The sequence below is a fragment of the Ailuropoda melanoleuca genome, chromosome 5 (assembly GCF_002007445.2).
Source record: "Ailuropoda melanoleuca isolate Jingjing chromosome 5, ASM200744v2, whole genome shotgun sequence".
In the NCBI taxonomy this organism is placed as follows: domain Eukaryota; kingdom Metazoa; phylum Chordata; class Mammalia; order Carnivora; family Ursidae; genus Ailuropoda; species Ailuropoda melanoleuca.
The window spans coordinates 56,249,864-56,267,130 of NC_048222.1; the positions used below are offsets into that span (position 1 = coordinate 56,249,864).

Consider the following 17,267-nt stretch of genomic DNA (forward strand, 5'->3'; position numbering starts at 1 on the left):
TTCTGTGAAGAGGTGCCAGAATGTGGCCATGAGATAAGTGCAGACCCAGAATGAGCCAGAATATCTGCCTACAACAACCTCTACAAACAATTCCCTCATCCCATTGGCCCCAGAGACAGAGCATGCTGGCTGGTGCACTGACAATTATGATGCATTTTACAGCTACAAGAACTAACATTTTAATGTCAAAATGAGGCGTGGGGTGGAGATGGGGTAAGAGGTCAGTTGCACTCCTTGCCACTGCGCTCTGGTCTGGTGAATATCTCCAGGAAGAGCTCCTAAGGATTTTCAGGCACATGGTGATAATAAAAAGCAGGCTAACAACTTTCATTTGGCTTTACTATTTTTCTTAAAAATTCTCTACAGAAAATGCACCCTCCTATTTCTTGCACCTAGAGCAAACGGCTTCCACAGCCCCTCATCCCCTCCCCTTGGGAAGCCACTGCTGGGTTCTTTCAAAGATCTCAGAAACTCGTAATGGGGGTATCCCATATAACTCCACCATCCTCTTTCACCAAAAATTCCTCTCACAGACTTGCCAGCTTTGTCTGCTATTTGAGGAAAGCTGAGAAATCTCAGGTTTTCCTGCCTGCAGGAGATTCCAGAGAGGGGTGGGTATCATTTCCTTAGATAGAATTTGAGCAGGATTAGTCAAAAAGTGTTTAATGAAGAAGGCTTTGATCAAGGTCAGCAGAGTCCAAATGAGGCTTTCTCTCAATAGTCATAGTATTTTCTTGATTTGATATAAAAAGAGGGAACTGGACACAGTGACTGTTGATTTCGATGTATCATACTCACTTGTATGAATGGGAAATTCCACTGAGAACCAGCAGACCTGGACCCAGACCCTAGCATCACTACTGATTTTATTATTTTAAATAAAATATTAAATTAGTATATATTTCAGACTCCTCTTTCTAAGATGGGTTGATAATATCTGCCCTATCTTCCCAAAGGGCTGTTCTGTAACAATATGAAGGCAACTGAAGTATGGCTTGGCAGTGTGGCGACAAGAGCTGGAGAGAAACTTTCCTGCCTATTACTCACTGAAAAAAAAAAGGCTAGGTTTCTGTGCCACCTATTCTCAAAGTAAACAAATGACCTCTTACTAAAAGGTATATTCCACATGCTCCTACTAGGTATACTCATTGTATATTATATTATTACATTCTATACTTATTGTCTATTATCATATGGACATGGATCTATTGATCTTTCTTTGTGCTAAATGGCATTTTGATCCAAGATGGGCCTAATACCATGATTATCATTATTTATTTTTATTGAAGTAAAACATACATATAGAAAAGTATATAAATCCTAATGGTATAGGTCATTTGTCAAAAATTAAGCACATCCATGTAACCAGTACCAGATCAAGAAACAGAGCACAAGCAGCACCCCAGAAGTCTCCCACATGCCTCCTTCCAGTTACTACCAACCTTTCTCCCTAAGAGTAATCACCACCCTGACTAACATGTACTAGTTTTTCTGGTAGCTCTTCAACAGAACAGACATGCTACTTCCATGTAGCTGCTGATAGTGCTCTCATCTTTGCCACGTGAGCTTTGGATGATTTAATAAAGGGGGAGAGGTAGGAAGAGTACAAGCAGATACAGAAGATAGGACTGGAAATTATCTTCTCTATAAAACACTATCAGTTAAGACCAGTGTGTCATTTCCAGCAAGCATACGATCTTGTAACATTTTGGAGAAAGGAAACTTAATGATGTTGGAACTACTGTGTTTCTTTTGTCTCAGATAAATTGCAAAATACCATTTATAGAAAGTTTTTTAAAAGAAGGAAAACATTTCTCTGTGGCTTAACTTGGTACTTGTCCATGCTTGGAGAGAGTTAGCGATATACAGTATAATATTGTCATCTTAGATTTTTTTAAAGGCCCTTTTAGCACAACACTCCCAAGAGGACAAACAAAATCCAAATGCCAGATCTTATCCCAATCACCAATATACTTCCTAGGTGATGAGGAGAGAGTTGGGGAATGGAGATGGGGGAAGGGGAGGGACCTGGGACTATGCGCCAATTGCCTCAGGACAGGAAACCATGTTCCTTCTCCTTTCCCCCCATATCAAATCCCCAACTGCATTCCATTGTCTGACTGGGCTGGCCACAGCTGTGGCTGTTTCCAAAATGAAGATGGAATCTAGCCACACTTGGATTTAGTATTCTCTAGAACTGCTGTTCCTCTGGGCATTATTTTTAGATGTATCACATTGCAGAGGGGCCCAATTTTTCTATCGGCTTTGGAAAAATTTGCCATCCTTTTCCCCCTAAGTGTAAAAGGCTTCTGTTCATATTTTCCCTTTGGAATATCCTTATCCCAATGGAAAAAGAGAACATGATTGCTTGACCCAGCTATTTGCCTAAAATAACATTGTTGGGGTTTTTTTTTCTAAAGCAGATAAAGTATATATCATAACAACACAACACAGCTGCATATTTGAGCTTAAGAGTCTACAAAGTGAAAGACTACACAGTGACTTCTTATTACAGTTCTATTTGACTTAGATCGACCAACATTCTCTAAGAGTTTATGGTGTACCAGGCACAGTGTTAGATACAGGTGGCGAAGGGATAAGACTTTGTCCCTGTCCACAAAAAGTTGACAAATCAGTGGCACGACAAACACAAAACCAATAATTAGCATATAACAATGTTATAATGAAAGTACTATGTACAATGCTTTACAGAAGAAATTAACTGTCATAGAATGCATGGCTTGGGAAGAAGTCACAGAGGAAGTATCACAGCATAACTGGCCAAAAAAGACAAGGACCAGACATGCCAGGGAGAAGGAATAATGTAAAGGCAAAGAGGAATGACATAGCCCAGGGTCTTCAGAAACTGAAAGGAAATGAAAATCACCTAAGCATAAGATAAAGGGTGGCAGTTGGTGAGACTAAAGCAGAGGACTGGGGTCAGACCATGAAGGGAATTCATCCTCCAAAGAATTTTAAGAAAGGACCAGCATGGTTAGATTTGCAGTGTAAAGATTGACTCTGCCATGGAGGGGCTCAATCAGAGGATGAAAATATAAGCAAAGAGATCAATTAAGAACTAATGTTGATCTCAGGCTTAAAATACACCAGGCCTTTAGTCTCACACACACTCTCGTTCTTACTCTGGCCCATTTCCTTGCTCACTCCCTCGCCTCTATTTCTATTGCTGCCTTTCTTTCTCCATACCTCTCTCGACCTTACTTATATTTTATATGACATTATAGGGATTCTAGGAAAACTCTTTGAAATATCTTGCATCATCCCAGAGCCAATATACCCAAGACCCAAAAACAACTTAGAGAAAAAAGAAAGGAGTTGATATGACCCATTGAAATAATATGTCATATTACCTTTTCCCACTATTTCAAGTATGTTGGGAATGATACCTGTTAAAGAATAGATTTGTCAGTAGTCTCTCTGCTGGCTCTGTTTAAATGATGGCAGACTTGGTAGCAGAGCCAATATGGTTTCACTTCCATAACAAACCACAAAGAAGAAAGTTTTTCATTACTAGTGATCTGCTGGTACCCTGCCCTCAAGAGTTTGCTGGACTTCAGCCCTTGGCCAACCATCTCTAACCTGTTACTAGCTATCCTCCTGGGCTGGGACACAGGTGATTCCTTTGCACACTTCTGTGTAAACTAGCTGGCTTCTTTGTGTCCCTCTTTCTGGAAAGCACAGGTTTACAGGGGGAAAGGGAGGAGACTATCAATAGTACTGGAACCTGCTCTATTTCTGGATATACAGATGAGCCACAGTCTGACCATTTGGGGTGAACAAGACTTTAAAGAACAAGAAGACTGCCAAAGGATCCCCGGATGGACAGGTACCGATGAATCTGGTGGGGAGAAATGATTTGCATTTCCAACATAAGGTGTTTCACCCTGGAATGTATTTGAATCTTAGGAGAGGGCAACATGAGGAATTTGCGGGAAAATAACCTAAATTTCTGAAAATTTTCTTTAAGTCAAAATGTTCATTTATTTAGAAAATTTAAATGTAATACAGAGAGTATAGGATATTTATATTTGTGAAAAGGAACATGTCTTTTTGTTGTTTTTTTCTTTTTCTTTTCTTCTTTCTTTCTTTCTTTCTTTCTTTCTTTCTTTCTTTCTTTTTTTTTAAGATTGAGAAACACTACTCTAACCTGCCTCTCTAACTCATAATGAATAGAAGAAAGCATGGAAGAGTAGTCAGCCAGAAGGGAATAAAAGTAGTTTATATGCAGTAGTTTAATAGATTTCTTTCCTTCACTATGCCTCGGTTTTCCCTCTATAGCTAAGAAAAAGTAAACTTTCCAAAAGGAAATGAATGCATTATCTATAGTAGCCAAATTATGGAAACAGCCCCTGTGTCCATCGACTGATGAATGGATAAAGAAGATGTGGGGTATGTATGTATGTTTATATGAGGAATATTACTCAGCCATAAAAAGAATGAAATCTTTCCATTTGCAATAACATGGTTGAAGCTAGAGTATGCTGCTAAATGAAATGTCAGTCAGAGAAAGACAAATAGCATATCATTTCACTCATATGTGGAATTTAAGAAATAAAACAAACCAGCAAAGGGAAAAAAGGGAGAGAGAGAAGCAATCCAAAAAACAGGCTCTTAACTATAGAGAACAAACTGAGGGTTACCAGAGGGGAGGAGGAGTGTGAGGGATGGAGGAAATAGGTGATGGGGATTAAGGAGTGTACTTGTGATGAGCACCAGGTGATATATGGAAGTGCTGAATCACTATATTGTACACCTGAAACTAATTTGTACTGTATGTTAACTAACTGGAATGTAAATAAAAACTTTAAAAAATAAAAATAAAAGAGTCAAAAGGGCATGCCTTTAAAATTTGGACATACTAGGAAACTTATGTAAAGCCTGTTTGCAATGAGCAATCAATGAAACAAAATGTTTTATAAGTCTGTTTGCAAAAACAAAAACAAAAACAAGAAAAACTTGTACATTTCCTAAGTAGATTTCAACCTTTCCCTTTTAAGCAAAAATAAAGCTTACAGTGTAAAGATGAGTTTAAAATCAAGAATTATGTTGCACAATACATAAGGGATTTTTGGAGCTTTTAGAAAAGGTTTTTAAATGTTTCATTATGGCATAATGAAAATATTAACTTAACAAAAAAAATCTGGGTTCAAAATCCAACTTAAATTTCCACTGCTTGCCAAGATAAAGTAAGCCAACTACAATCTATCTCTCCCAGTGATTATGGACCACTTAAATAATACCATCGACCAACTGGACATTTAAGGAAACTCCAATAACATCAGAACATACATTTTTTTTTCAAGTATTCCTGGAAATTCGTCACAATTAGGTCATATTCTGGGCCATAATGCAAATCATAACAAAGTTAAAATAATTGAACAAAATAATTTGTTCTCAGATCAAAAGGAATTAAATTAGAAATAAATAACTTTCTGGAAAATCCCAATTGTTTGAAAATTAAATGGCATACTTCTAAATAATCCATGGGTCAAAGAGGAAGTCTCAAAGGAAATTGAAAATTATTTTGAACTGACTGAAAATGAAGACACAACATACCAAAATTTATAGGATGTAACTACAGTAGTGCTTAGAAGAAAATTTATAGCATTAAATGGTTATGCTAGACAATAAAAAGGATCTCAAACCAATAAGCTAAGTTTCAATATTAAAATACTAGAAAAAAGCAAATTAAACTCAAAGCAAGCAAAAAAGTAAATGATAAATATAATAAACGTAAGAGTATAAATCAGTAAAGTTGAAATAAGTAGAGGAAATCAAGGTAACAAAAAGTTTATTCTTTGAAAAATCAATAAAATTGATAAACCTCCACCTAGATTAATCAAGAAAAAGTTGAAGACTATAGACCTTGTAGACATTAAAAGGATAATAAGAGAATCCTACGAACACCTCAGTGCCCATAAATTCCACAAGTCAGATGAGTCGGACTAACTCTTTTTTTCCCCCAGGCAAAGAATTTTACTAATCTTGTTTCAAATTTTATTCCCAGGATTCTCCAGCTTAATTAGCTGCAAAGAATGAATTGTGTATAAGTAAAAACTGAAAAGAGCTGCAGTGTCCAAGGGGCTTGGGCTTAAAAATATTAGAGATCTAGATTTTTTCAGATCCATAAGCAGAACTTTAAAAAGCAGTCATAATATAAAATAGCAGCTCCCAGTTACATCTTCAAGTTTTATCTTCTTCAGAAGTTAACTCATTCAGTTTGTTTCATTCTCGGACGCTTCCTCAAAATTCTCCACAAGATCTGGAACTTCATCATCATCGTCCTGTCTGGTAGCAAGTGGTGCTTTTCCATCCACAGATTGTGTGGGAGTCTTTTTAAAATAGTCAGACTGTCTGCACCAAGTTGGTTTAAGATACTGGCTAGCGTTTCTGTCAGCTACTCTGTCTCAGCACGGTCTGTAATGGTGAAAGTGTTCACTGCCAGCGATGCCTGAACTTTAGGGTTGTTAAAATGGATCACTGCTCCTTGGTTTGTGAACATACTCACTTCCTCAATACCAGAGATATTGTTTACCCCTAACTTCTTTAAGGAGAACTGAAGTTTTTTATCATCTGCTGTAGCCATTCTATGAACCATGTTCTTTTGGTGAGCAGTTCCTTTCCCACCAATGCGCACGTGTGCTTGCAGTTTGGGGAGTTTCTCTTGGTTCATGATAGTTTCTTTCATCTTGGAACAGAAATGGGACCATGGGGGGAATAGGGTTGGTGCTCAGGGAGTCTCGGGGGACCAGCTGAGATTAGGTGCACACACGCAGGATGCAAGATGGCGGACCAACTCTTTAAAGAGATGAACTGCCAAACCTCAAGGAGAGAGGAGAGAGAGACAGAAAGAGAGAAGGAGAGAGGGAGGAAGGAAGGGAGGAAGGAAGGGAGGAAGGAATGCAGGCAGGCAGGCTGGTTAACTTAAATTTCCTCTATCTATAAAGGAATTGAATTTTACTCATAAACTTTCCCAAAATGGAAAATTCTAGGCCCAGATAGTTCCATTGGTTATTTCTACCAAACATTAAAGAAAGAAAAAAAATTACAAACTTACCCAAACTCTTCCATAAAACACAAGAGGAGGGAACACTTTGCAATTCATTTTGGGAGGCTATTATTACTCTGTTACCAAAACTAGAGAAAGACATGATGAAAAAACTATGGGGCAACATACCCCACAAACAGAGATGCAAAAATCTTCCACAAAATATTGGCAATATATCAAATATATTCAACATACCAGATACATTGATCAAAATATATATCAAATTTAACAACAGATAAATAGGATAATACAATACAACCAAGTGGAGTCTAGTCTGGGAATGCAAGGCTAGTCCAACATTAGAAAATGTAACTATAAAACAATATTACACCATTTCAACATATTAAAGAAGAAAAAAACTCTCCAGTGGGGGGGGTAAAAAGCATTTGACAAAGTTCAAATTCCATTCATTACCTATGTATAAACTCTACAAACTATAAATAGAAGGGAACTTCTCTAACCTCATAATGGGTAACATGTGTAAACGTGAAAATGCATATATATGCACATATGACTTAAGGCTAACATCATACTTAATGGAGAAGGTTTAAATGCTTTCCTCCTAATATTGGGAACAAGGAAAGGATGTCTGCTGTCGCGCTTCTATCCAACATTATACTGGATGTCCTGGCCAACACAAGTGGGCAAGAAAAAAAAAATAAAAGGCATACTTACTGGAAAGGAAGAAACAAAACTGTCTATTCAGAGATGATGTGGTTGTCTATGCAGAAAATCCCAAGGAGGGGTGCCTGGGTGGCACAGTCATTAAGCGTCTGCCTTCGGCTCAGGGTGTGATCCCAACGGTCTGGGATGGAGCCCCACATCAGGCTCCTCCGCTGGGAGCCTGCTTCTTCCTCTCCCATTCCCCCTGCTTGTGTTCCCTCTCTCGCTGGCTGTCTCTGTCGAATAAATAAATAAAATCTTTAAAAAAAAAAGAAAAAAGAAAATCCCAAGGAACCTAAAACAAACAAACAAAAAAAACAAAACTCACATAGTACGTGAGTTTAGCAAATTCACAATATTCAAGGACAATATACAAAATAAATCACATTTCTAATTACTAATAATGAACATTTGGAAATCAAAATTCTAAAGAATAGTCACAAGCATAGTGGATATATTGCCAAATATAGGCAGATGCTCAATAGATACTTGTTGAATAAATGTGCAATTTGGATTCAAATGTATTCTACTATTGGTTTTCAATAAATTTAAATTTCAAAATATGGTCTTCTGAGTGGTGTTAACATGGTCCGATACCTCAAAAATATAACAGTTACTCATGGACAATAGCATCTGAGAATAAGCTAGATAGCTAGAAGCAGCCAGACAGGCTTAAAGCATATTAAATAAGCCACTCTAAGAATGATCGATTCCCTTTAGCTGTGGTATTTAAATGGGCATTGTATTCTTCTTGGCAGGTAAACTTCTAGAAGAATGTTAACTTCTTATAACTCTGTTATAAGCGGTATGCTCTGTACATTTGGTTCAATTAACATGCATCAGGAAAATTAGAAATTACATCTGCATAGTCCCAGTGATCTTAATTACACTGAATTTGTTACTCTTTCAACACAAATGAGGAAGAAGAATTCTCAAGATTAGCATTGCTGATAATGGCAGGAAATCAGGTCCCCAAATGTTAGCAGTATATATCCATTCCAACTCTCATTTTAGAATGTGAAACCACAGTTCTAGTCAGATAGTACTATATCTTTGGTAAAGCAAACACATATTTATTGGTTACTTATTATTAATTTTACTTTTTTGCATTATTATATTCATAGTGCTACGGTTCTAATGCCTGTAATACATGTTCTATTTTAGCGGGTGAAACAGGGAAGGTTTGGCAGTCTTAAGGTCTTTGAGGCACCAAGAGGGAAACATTGCTTATTTTAGTTTTTTATTTTATTTAATTTTAATTAGTTTTATTTATTTCTTAGAGGGGGGGCAGAGGGAGAGGAAGAGAGAGAATATTAAGCAGGCTCCACGTCCAACGCAGATCCCAATGCAGGGCTCAGTCTCACAATCCTGAGATCGTGACCTGAGTCAAAAACAAGAGTCAGATGCTTTTTTGTTGTTGTTGTTAAAGATTTATTTATTTATTTATTTATTTGACAGAGAGAGAGAGAGAGACAGCCAGCGAGAGAAGGAACACAGGCAGGGGGGAGTGGGAGAGGAAGAAGCAGGCTCCCAGCAGAGGAGCCTGATGTGGGGCTCCATCCCAGGACTCTGGGATCACGTCCTGAGCCTAAGGCAGACGCTTAACGACTGAGCCACCCAGGTGCCCCAAGAGTCAGATGCTTAACCTACTGAGCCACCCTGGTGCCCCAACATTGTTCATTTTAAAGCACTTAGTGATAAAACTATTTGTGTCCAACTTTTCAAGCAGATAAATGGGCTCTAAATCTATAAAAGAAAAAAATGAAATAAGAGCTTTAAAAAATTCTAAATATATAAGCAGCTTATCTCCTAGTATATACTTTACATATAAAAATTATAGTTTGAACAAAATTTAATTATATCAACACAAATACTCATCCAATAGACTGCAGTAGAAGAATGGCTGCACTATATGCCTAGATTTGAATAAAACATAGTATGCCATTTCTTTCACTGATTGGAAAATTTCAACCAGAAATAAGGGAAAGAGTCAATGACTCCGCCTTGAAATCACCAATAGAAAAGCCTTAGAAATTTGTGGGGTTTAATTCTTTTCTTTATTAAACATGAAATATTTTATGTGGTTGCTTCTGTTTGCATAATTTTAGAATGGCTTTAAATTTACACTGTTATTGTTCCATAGAACAAAACTGCTGAATGGAGATAAATTGTAGGGAGGCAATTTGAGCATGGGGAGGGGATAGGTTAATGTAGTCAAGAAACTTGAGTTTTTTAAAATCAGAAAGACCTAAATTTAAATCCAAGTTCTCTTACTTAATTGCTTAGGTAACTTTCACCGAATTACTAACTTATGAGCTTTGTTTGGTTGCTTTTTGTCATTTTAAGATGAGGATAATACATAATCTTGGGGTGCCGAGAAAATTAAGAGATTGCATTTAAAATCCCAGGTGCATAATTTCTCATTAGAAGGCAGTTTTTATTATTATTATTTTTATGTAGTTTTTAAATAATTACATAAGCTTATGTATTTTAGACAGTCCACGTATTGTAGAAAATTTTTACTCTTGGATCTCTTTTGCCTGGTAAACCTCATGTCTTGTAGGGAAGAATCAGATCAGATATTCCCTTAACTAATTTTCAGAAAACCAGTGAGGACTTTCTATAGCAGACACAGATGGCTGTCTACTCAAGTGGCTTTCAAATTCTTTTACTTTGATCAGCACTAAGAAATTCATCTTACCTCATACTGAATATACACACACATAACTGAAACATAAGTTTCACAAACCATGCTAGCACCTATTAAGTATGATGAAGTTATCATTTGTTTTATTTTATTTTGTAAAATGTTGATTATACTTCACTAAATTGATTTCATGATCCTCTAATGGGTTGCAACCTTCAGTTTGAAAAATATTAATCAACCCAATAATCACCCCCTTTCTCCTTCCCTCTCTGTTTAAATAACACAATGGGACTTCATTCAGATACGTACCACCTCAAGGAAGTCAGTCTAGTTTAAAGGCAAATATTGACTGAGCTGCCCTTGTCAATGGTTAGTTTGAGGTGAGTACGTGGTATAGTTCTGACCAAAATAAGGAGAGTTCATCCCTCTGGTTTCTTTTCTTATAAAGGTGCTATTTCCATCCATGAAGATTCCATTTTCATGACCTAATCACCTCCCAGAGGCCCCACTTCCTAATACCATCACACTGGGAATTAGGATTTCAACATATGAATTTGGGGAAAGGGAAAGAAACATTCAATCTACCTTGAAAAGAAGATCTTACTACAGGTAGACTGAAAAAGCAGCAGCTCTTGATTCACATTCACTGCCTCTATTATCATGAAGAGCACTGAGTAATGTACAGAACAGCTGAATTACTACATTGTACACCTGAAACTAATATAACACTATATGCTAACTATACTGGAATTAAAATTAAACACTTAATAAAAAAATTCACTGGCCCTAAAAGACTCTGATCGGTTATCATTTAATTACTTACAATCAATTGTTCACCAACCCATAATCAAAATCTTTTATATAGAATGATATATATACTATAATGATATGCCTTGCTTTCTAGAAAACTGAAATCTGAAATATCGTTTTCTTATTATTACTAATAGACGGATATAAAAAAAGTGATGTTCAGCAATTTGCAAACCAGCTTCAATGAGCAACACGCTACTCACTATTTTTAATGTGCACATTGTATTTAAAGACCTAGTGTTGGCAATCTTGGGGAAAAAAGCAATGACTGGCAAACTTTCAGTTTTCTATTTTCTTTCTTTCTTTCTTTCTTTCTTTCTTTCTTTCTTTCTTTCTTTCTTTCTTTCTTTCTCTCTCTCTCTTTTTCTTCTTCTTCTCCTTCTCCTTCTCCTTCTTCTTCTTCTTCTTCTTTTACATATATGCTCCATACCCAGCATGGAGCACAACATGGGGCTTGAACTCACGACCCTGAGATCAAGACCTGAACTGAGATCAAGAGTTGAATGCTCAACCAACAGAGCCCCAGGTGCCCCTCCAGTTTTCTCGTATATGGTAAAAGCTGTCAAGTATGGCTACTTTCATATTACAACAGAATTACTGACTAGACGATGAAAAATATTCAGTCAAATACCTGGTTGCCTAATATAAAGGTTATGTGGTACCCAGTTTAAATATTTTCTATAGCTTGTTCAAGGGATGTTAACTGGGTTTGTTGTTGTGGCTGCACTCAGCTGGTGGTTAAGCTGAGTTAGAAAGTTCAAGATCTCTCTAACTTGCCTGGGGCTTTGGTGCTATTAACTGGGGTACTTAATTATTCCCTATGTAGCCTCTCTTTTCACGAAGTGCCTCCAAGGATCTGCCACATCTCCAGCAGGATAGCTTGGATTTCTGGAGATACCATGTTCCAGCTTTAAATACCTCTGTACATTGATTTCATCTGAGAGGTAAAATCAATTTACTTTTGGAATAGCATCTTAACTCCCATTGTTAAAATAAATTGAGGTGTCCAGACTTAAATTTGGAAAACATTTCAACTTTACAAAAGTATTTTCCAAAAGTAACAAAGGCTTCTATTTTTTTAATACAAAAAACATGTTTTCAGGGAAATATGTCTTGGAAAGAAAAAAGGATTTTTCCCCCCTTAAGATTATAAAACATTAGGCCACTTGGTTCAGTCAGTGTATTTTTTTTCCTTCCTTCCTTCCTTCTGGACAAAGTCCTTTAAAATCAGAACTTATTATGTGTTAAAGTATTAAAAGTTTCTCCAGGGTTTCCTAAAGTGTTGTGAAGTATTTACTTGAGAAAGTGGAGGAGAAAAAGAGGTTACAACAGCAAATGTTTAGTAATCTATCACTGTGGCAAAAACTCGCCTAAAATAAGTGATCAAAAGAAAATTAGGTAATCTTCTTTAGAATAGAAGAAATCTAGAATTGCTTTTATTCCATTATACTTACAATCCACTATACTTAGACTTAAAAAACTCTGAAGGTAACAAAACAATTTATTTCTCAGATTCAGGGTAGTTATAAAATTCTAAAATGTATAATGAGTTAAAAAAGAAAATGGAGTCATCAAATTAGAAAATTTAATTCAGTAATTTAGACTCTATCTGCAGCATTGCCAAGGATATATATTTGTTAAAAGAAACCATTGCCCTTGATAATAAGGTTGTAAACACTAAGTTATTAATTTTGGGGAGTAAATAAGATAAATACTGTTTTGTAAGTATTTGAATTGTTTTTTCAACATCCGGCAGAGAACCAGAGGCAATCAACACTTTCATATAGGGCAATCAAACATAAAATATTTCTTATGCTAATAAATAATTTGCTTCCACGTTAAAAATTTCACCAGAACTTTCACTCATGTTCTTTTCTGCTTCAGAAATGAACAGCTGTTTATCAAACATTTCATTATCATGAATGTTTATAATGCACTTAATAACAAAATAGATATTACCTCTCAGTTTAACCTATATTGTTTTAAAAAGTACTACTTTCATAGTTCTTTATGATGAGTCTAGAGAGGAAAGTAAAAAATGTAGACGTCATATCCTCCTATAAACTCACAGCGCATCCAGAACAGTCTCTGAAGTATTCTCTACCAGTTTTATTCCCAACTTGACCAGCCAGAAAAATATTTTCAATGTTACAAATAGTCTCAGGGCAAAGATAAAAAGCCCAAGGTGCCAAAATTAAAAAATAAAACATGGTCTCAAGGTTATGATAAATCAGAGGCTATAAGTCCCTTTAAGATTTTAGAATGATGTCAAGCAATGCCTCATAGGCCCTGTGGGCTAAGAACACTATGAGAATTTTCCACAGCACCCTGATTCTCACTCAGCCCATGGCAGAAGGGGCCTGTCTCAAAGAGATTTACAGAAGTGACTTTTGTCTAATGGAGTAGACTAATTTGCTATAGAAGGCTCACAAAGTTTTAAAGAAAATTGTATAGATGAAGATACCACTGGCCAACTAAAGGAGACAGAGCTAGGTCAAAATGAAAAGCGCTCTCTAGGCCCCCAGCTTTCTACAGGTTTTTTCGTCATGAGTCTTTTTTTTCTTAACCCCTCCTCTACAAACAGAAAGTTTGCTGCATCAATTATCTATTGCTGTGCAACAAACCATCCCCAAAACATAATGGCTGAAACAATGATTTCTAAATTTCCTATGGTTCTGTGGATTGACTGCTGGCTCTTCTGCTCTCAAATGGTGGCAGCTGGAATCACTCATGTGGCTGCACAGAGATAGTAGCTAAGCTGAGCTAGGAGGTTCTAAAAGACCTCTCCCACTTGTCTGGGGCCTTGATGCTACTGACTGGGGTATCTCAGTTCTTCCCTGTGTGGCCTTTCTTTCCCTGTGGTATCTCTAGGGACTCTCCAAATGGTCCCTCTCTCCATCAAAATAGCCTGGAATTCTAACATGGTGACTCAGGAAACCAAGAGCAAGAAAGTAGAAACTGTCAGGCCTTCTTTCACCACATTTTATTGGTCAAAGTAAGTTACTTGACCAGCCAAGATTGAAAAGGAAGGAAAATGGACTTCACCCCTTATAGGGAGGAATGGTATGCTTATAGAGGAAGTGAGGAATTGTTTGGGGGCCACCTTTGAAGACTCTCTTTCACAGTCCACCCTCTAGCCACAATTCTTGCTCAACCCACATGCAAAAATATACTCACCCTATACCCTAAAAATACCATCCCATTATGACATAAGTTTAAATTCAGTATCTTATTGTCTAAATCAGGTTAAAAGTCCTCAGGATACTGTTCCTCAGGTGTAGCTGCTTGGGAGTGGCTTCTCAGTCCAGGTTTTCTAGGACAGAAAAGCCACACAGACACTCCCAGTCAAAAGGCAAGGCGCAGGAAAACAAGAGCTAAAATTGTCAGAGCACCCATACTAAGGGCAAGGGATAGTCCCTGATTGTAGTTCAGTTCATCCCTCTGGTGGTGATTTCCTCATCCATCACTTGCCTTGCCTCTTGGATCCTCCCTTCAGTCTGCTCTACCATTCAGTTATACATGCTTCCTTTTCCATAAGAAATGACAAGTGCTGGGTTGGAAATGTTTCTTCTAAATTCTTCTTAAAAATTGAACAGTTCCTTCTTTAGCTCATTTCTCTCTTCTTGTATATTACCATGAGTAGGTATAAAGTTAATTGATAGGGCACCTGGGTGTCTTAGCCTGTAAGCATCTGACTCTTGATTTTGGCTCAGGTCATTATCTCAGGGTCCTGAGATCAAACCCCGTCAGGCTCTGCACTCAGCATGGAGTCTGGTTGAGATTTTCTCTCTCTCTTTGCCTCTGTGCCTCCCCCCACTTGCTCTCTTTCCCTCTCATGCTCTCTCTCTCTCTCAAAATAAATATTTTTTAAAAAGTTAACTGATACTTTCACCACTCCGCCTGGAAATCTCCTTAAGAGATCTGTAAGCTCATAAGGTTTATTTTCTATCTTTTCTTCGGACAGGCAAAAGTATTGCTAAGCATTCCTTCATTGCATAACACAGGTCCTATATTTTTTAGCATTTGATGATTTTTTTACTGCCTTTCCACCCTCTCGGGTTCATTCGTTACTCTTCAAGCCTTTGCTAATAACATCTTAACCACCGGTATTATCTTTCTCTTGCTTCTGTAGCAAATCACTACAAACTTAGCAGGCTTAAGCGACACAAATTTATTATTATATAGCTCTGTGGGTTAGAAGTCCAACACAGATCTCACAGGAATAAAATCAAGATGTTGGCTGAACTGCATTCCTTTCTGGAGGGAATCTGTTCCCTTACCTTTTCCAGCTTCCAGAGGTTGTCTGCATTCTTTGGCTTGTGGTTCTCTTCAACCATCTGGGTGGAGTCCTCATTTTGTATCACACTGACATTCTCTTATGTGTCCCTTTTCCTCTTTAAGGATCCTTGTGCTTATATTGGGCCCACCTGGATAACCCAGGATACTCTCCCTATCTCGAGATCCTTAATCACAACTGCAAAATTCTTCTTACCACAGGAGGCAACATATTCATAAATTCTGGGGAATAGGATGTGAACATCTTTGCTGGGGAGGGGCATTATTCTGCCTACCACACTGCCTTTTCTGCCTCAACTAATAGTATTCTTGCCATTCTTCTGATCTCCACCTGCCACCTTGTCCTAAAGCCAACACCACGTGTTTCGGCTTTTTGTTAGAATACCCCACCCTAGATACCAATTTCTGTATCTATTACTAAATAACAAACCACCCTAAAATGTAGTGTTGTGAAATGATTATTTCCCCCAATTCTGTTTGAATGCTTAGGCTTTTTGCTCCACATGTGTGCTAGGCTCATTTCTGCAGCTACATTCAGCTGACTTCCCTCGGTCACCAGATGTGGCAGGGGCATGACTGGCTCTCTGCAGTTGAGGCAGACTGTGAAGAAGCTGACAGCTGGAGGCTGTTGACCTCCTTCCTTGCAGCTAGGCAACAAGTCTTTTCTTGAAGGTGAATCTGGGCAGCATATCCCTTTGCTTACCACGGTCACCCCTTGCTCCATGTAGATCTATTTCTCCGTATCTGTTTAGGGAGATGCTCCTCCAGGATCGAAGGGGCCACTTTTCCTGAGGGAAAGGTGGAGGCTAGTGGAACAAACTACAATTCCCACTGCTGCAGTCAGAGTGGAGAATACAATCAGTACTTATCTCCCCCTTCACTATCCATTCTAGATTTCTCTTACTGTCCACTATTACCTATATTGCCCTCAATGGCTTCACTGGTACTGCAATTCAACCCTCATTCACTGAGAGGCCTAATTTCTGTCATCATGCATTTTCAGGGTGGGATTGCTCTACCTATTCATTAGAGTTACAATTTGGTAAGTGTATCACGTGGGCTCCACACTTACTCCTTCCTGCCCTGATTGTGTAACAGGATCTCTACCTCCTCCTGATAATCAGAGTCAATTATCCTTGGCAAGATGGTCTTTCCTTGCCTGCTGGTCTCTAGACACAAGGAGCCCAGGGTACCAAGGAAGCATCTGAAGCTTGTATTTCAACGTAATTTTTGCTATACTGACAAAAATGTGTCCTTTTAGGGACCAAGAACTCTCACTATACAGACTTCAGAACTGTGAAGATAGGGAGCACAAAATACTCTAAGGTTCATTAGAGATAATGTAGTGGGGGGCACTTCTTCCACCCCTTGGTTCCTACACCCATATTGTATGTATCGGGGCACAGTGCCATACAAAAATCTCAGATCCAATGCATATAATACATTTTTGAGTACGGCATCCTTGCAGAGTATTGTTTTGGAACTGGTGTTCAGCTCTACCGTTAGCTGGTTGTTCCATGGTTTCAGTCTGATAGTTTCTGGGTGGTGAGATACATGATATTATCAGTGGATCCTGTGGATATGGGTCTACTCTTATACTTCCTTTTCTGTAAAACAGGTTCCCTGATATTATGTGGAATCCCATGTTAGTGAATCTAACATTTATATAAGCATTCAGATGGTGGTACTGGCTGAGATTCTGTGGGCTGAAACAGCAAATCCATACCTGTAATACGTGTCTAGTTCTGTGACAAGGAACTTCTGGTTTCTCACTGGAAACTC

At 37.8% G+C, this 17,267-nt stretch overlaps 1 pseudogene; it reads right to left on the bottom strand.

The window, feature by feature from the left end:
* Window positions 1-6,030: 6,030 nt before the first annotated feature.
* On the bottom strand, window positions 6,031-6,770 carry LOC100476710 (annotated as a pseudogene).
* Between the last annotated feature and the right edge of the window lie 10,497 nt (window positions 6,771-17,267).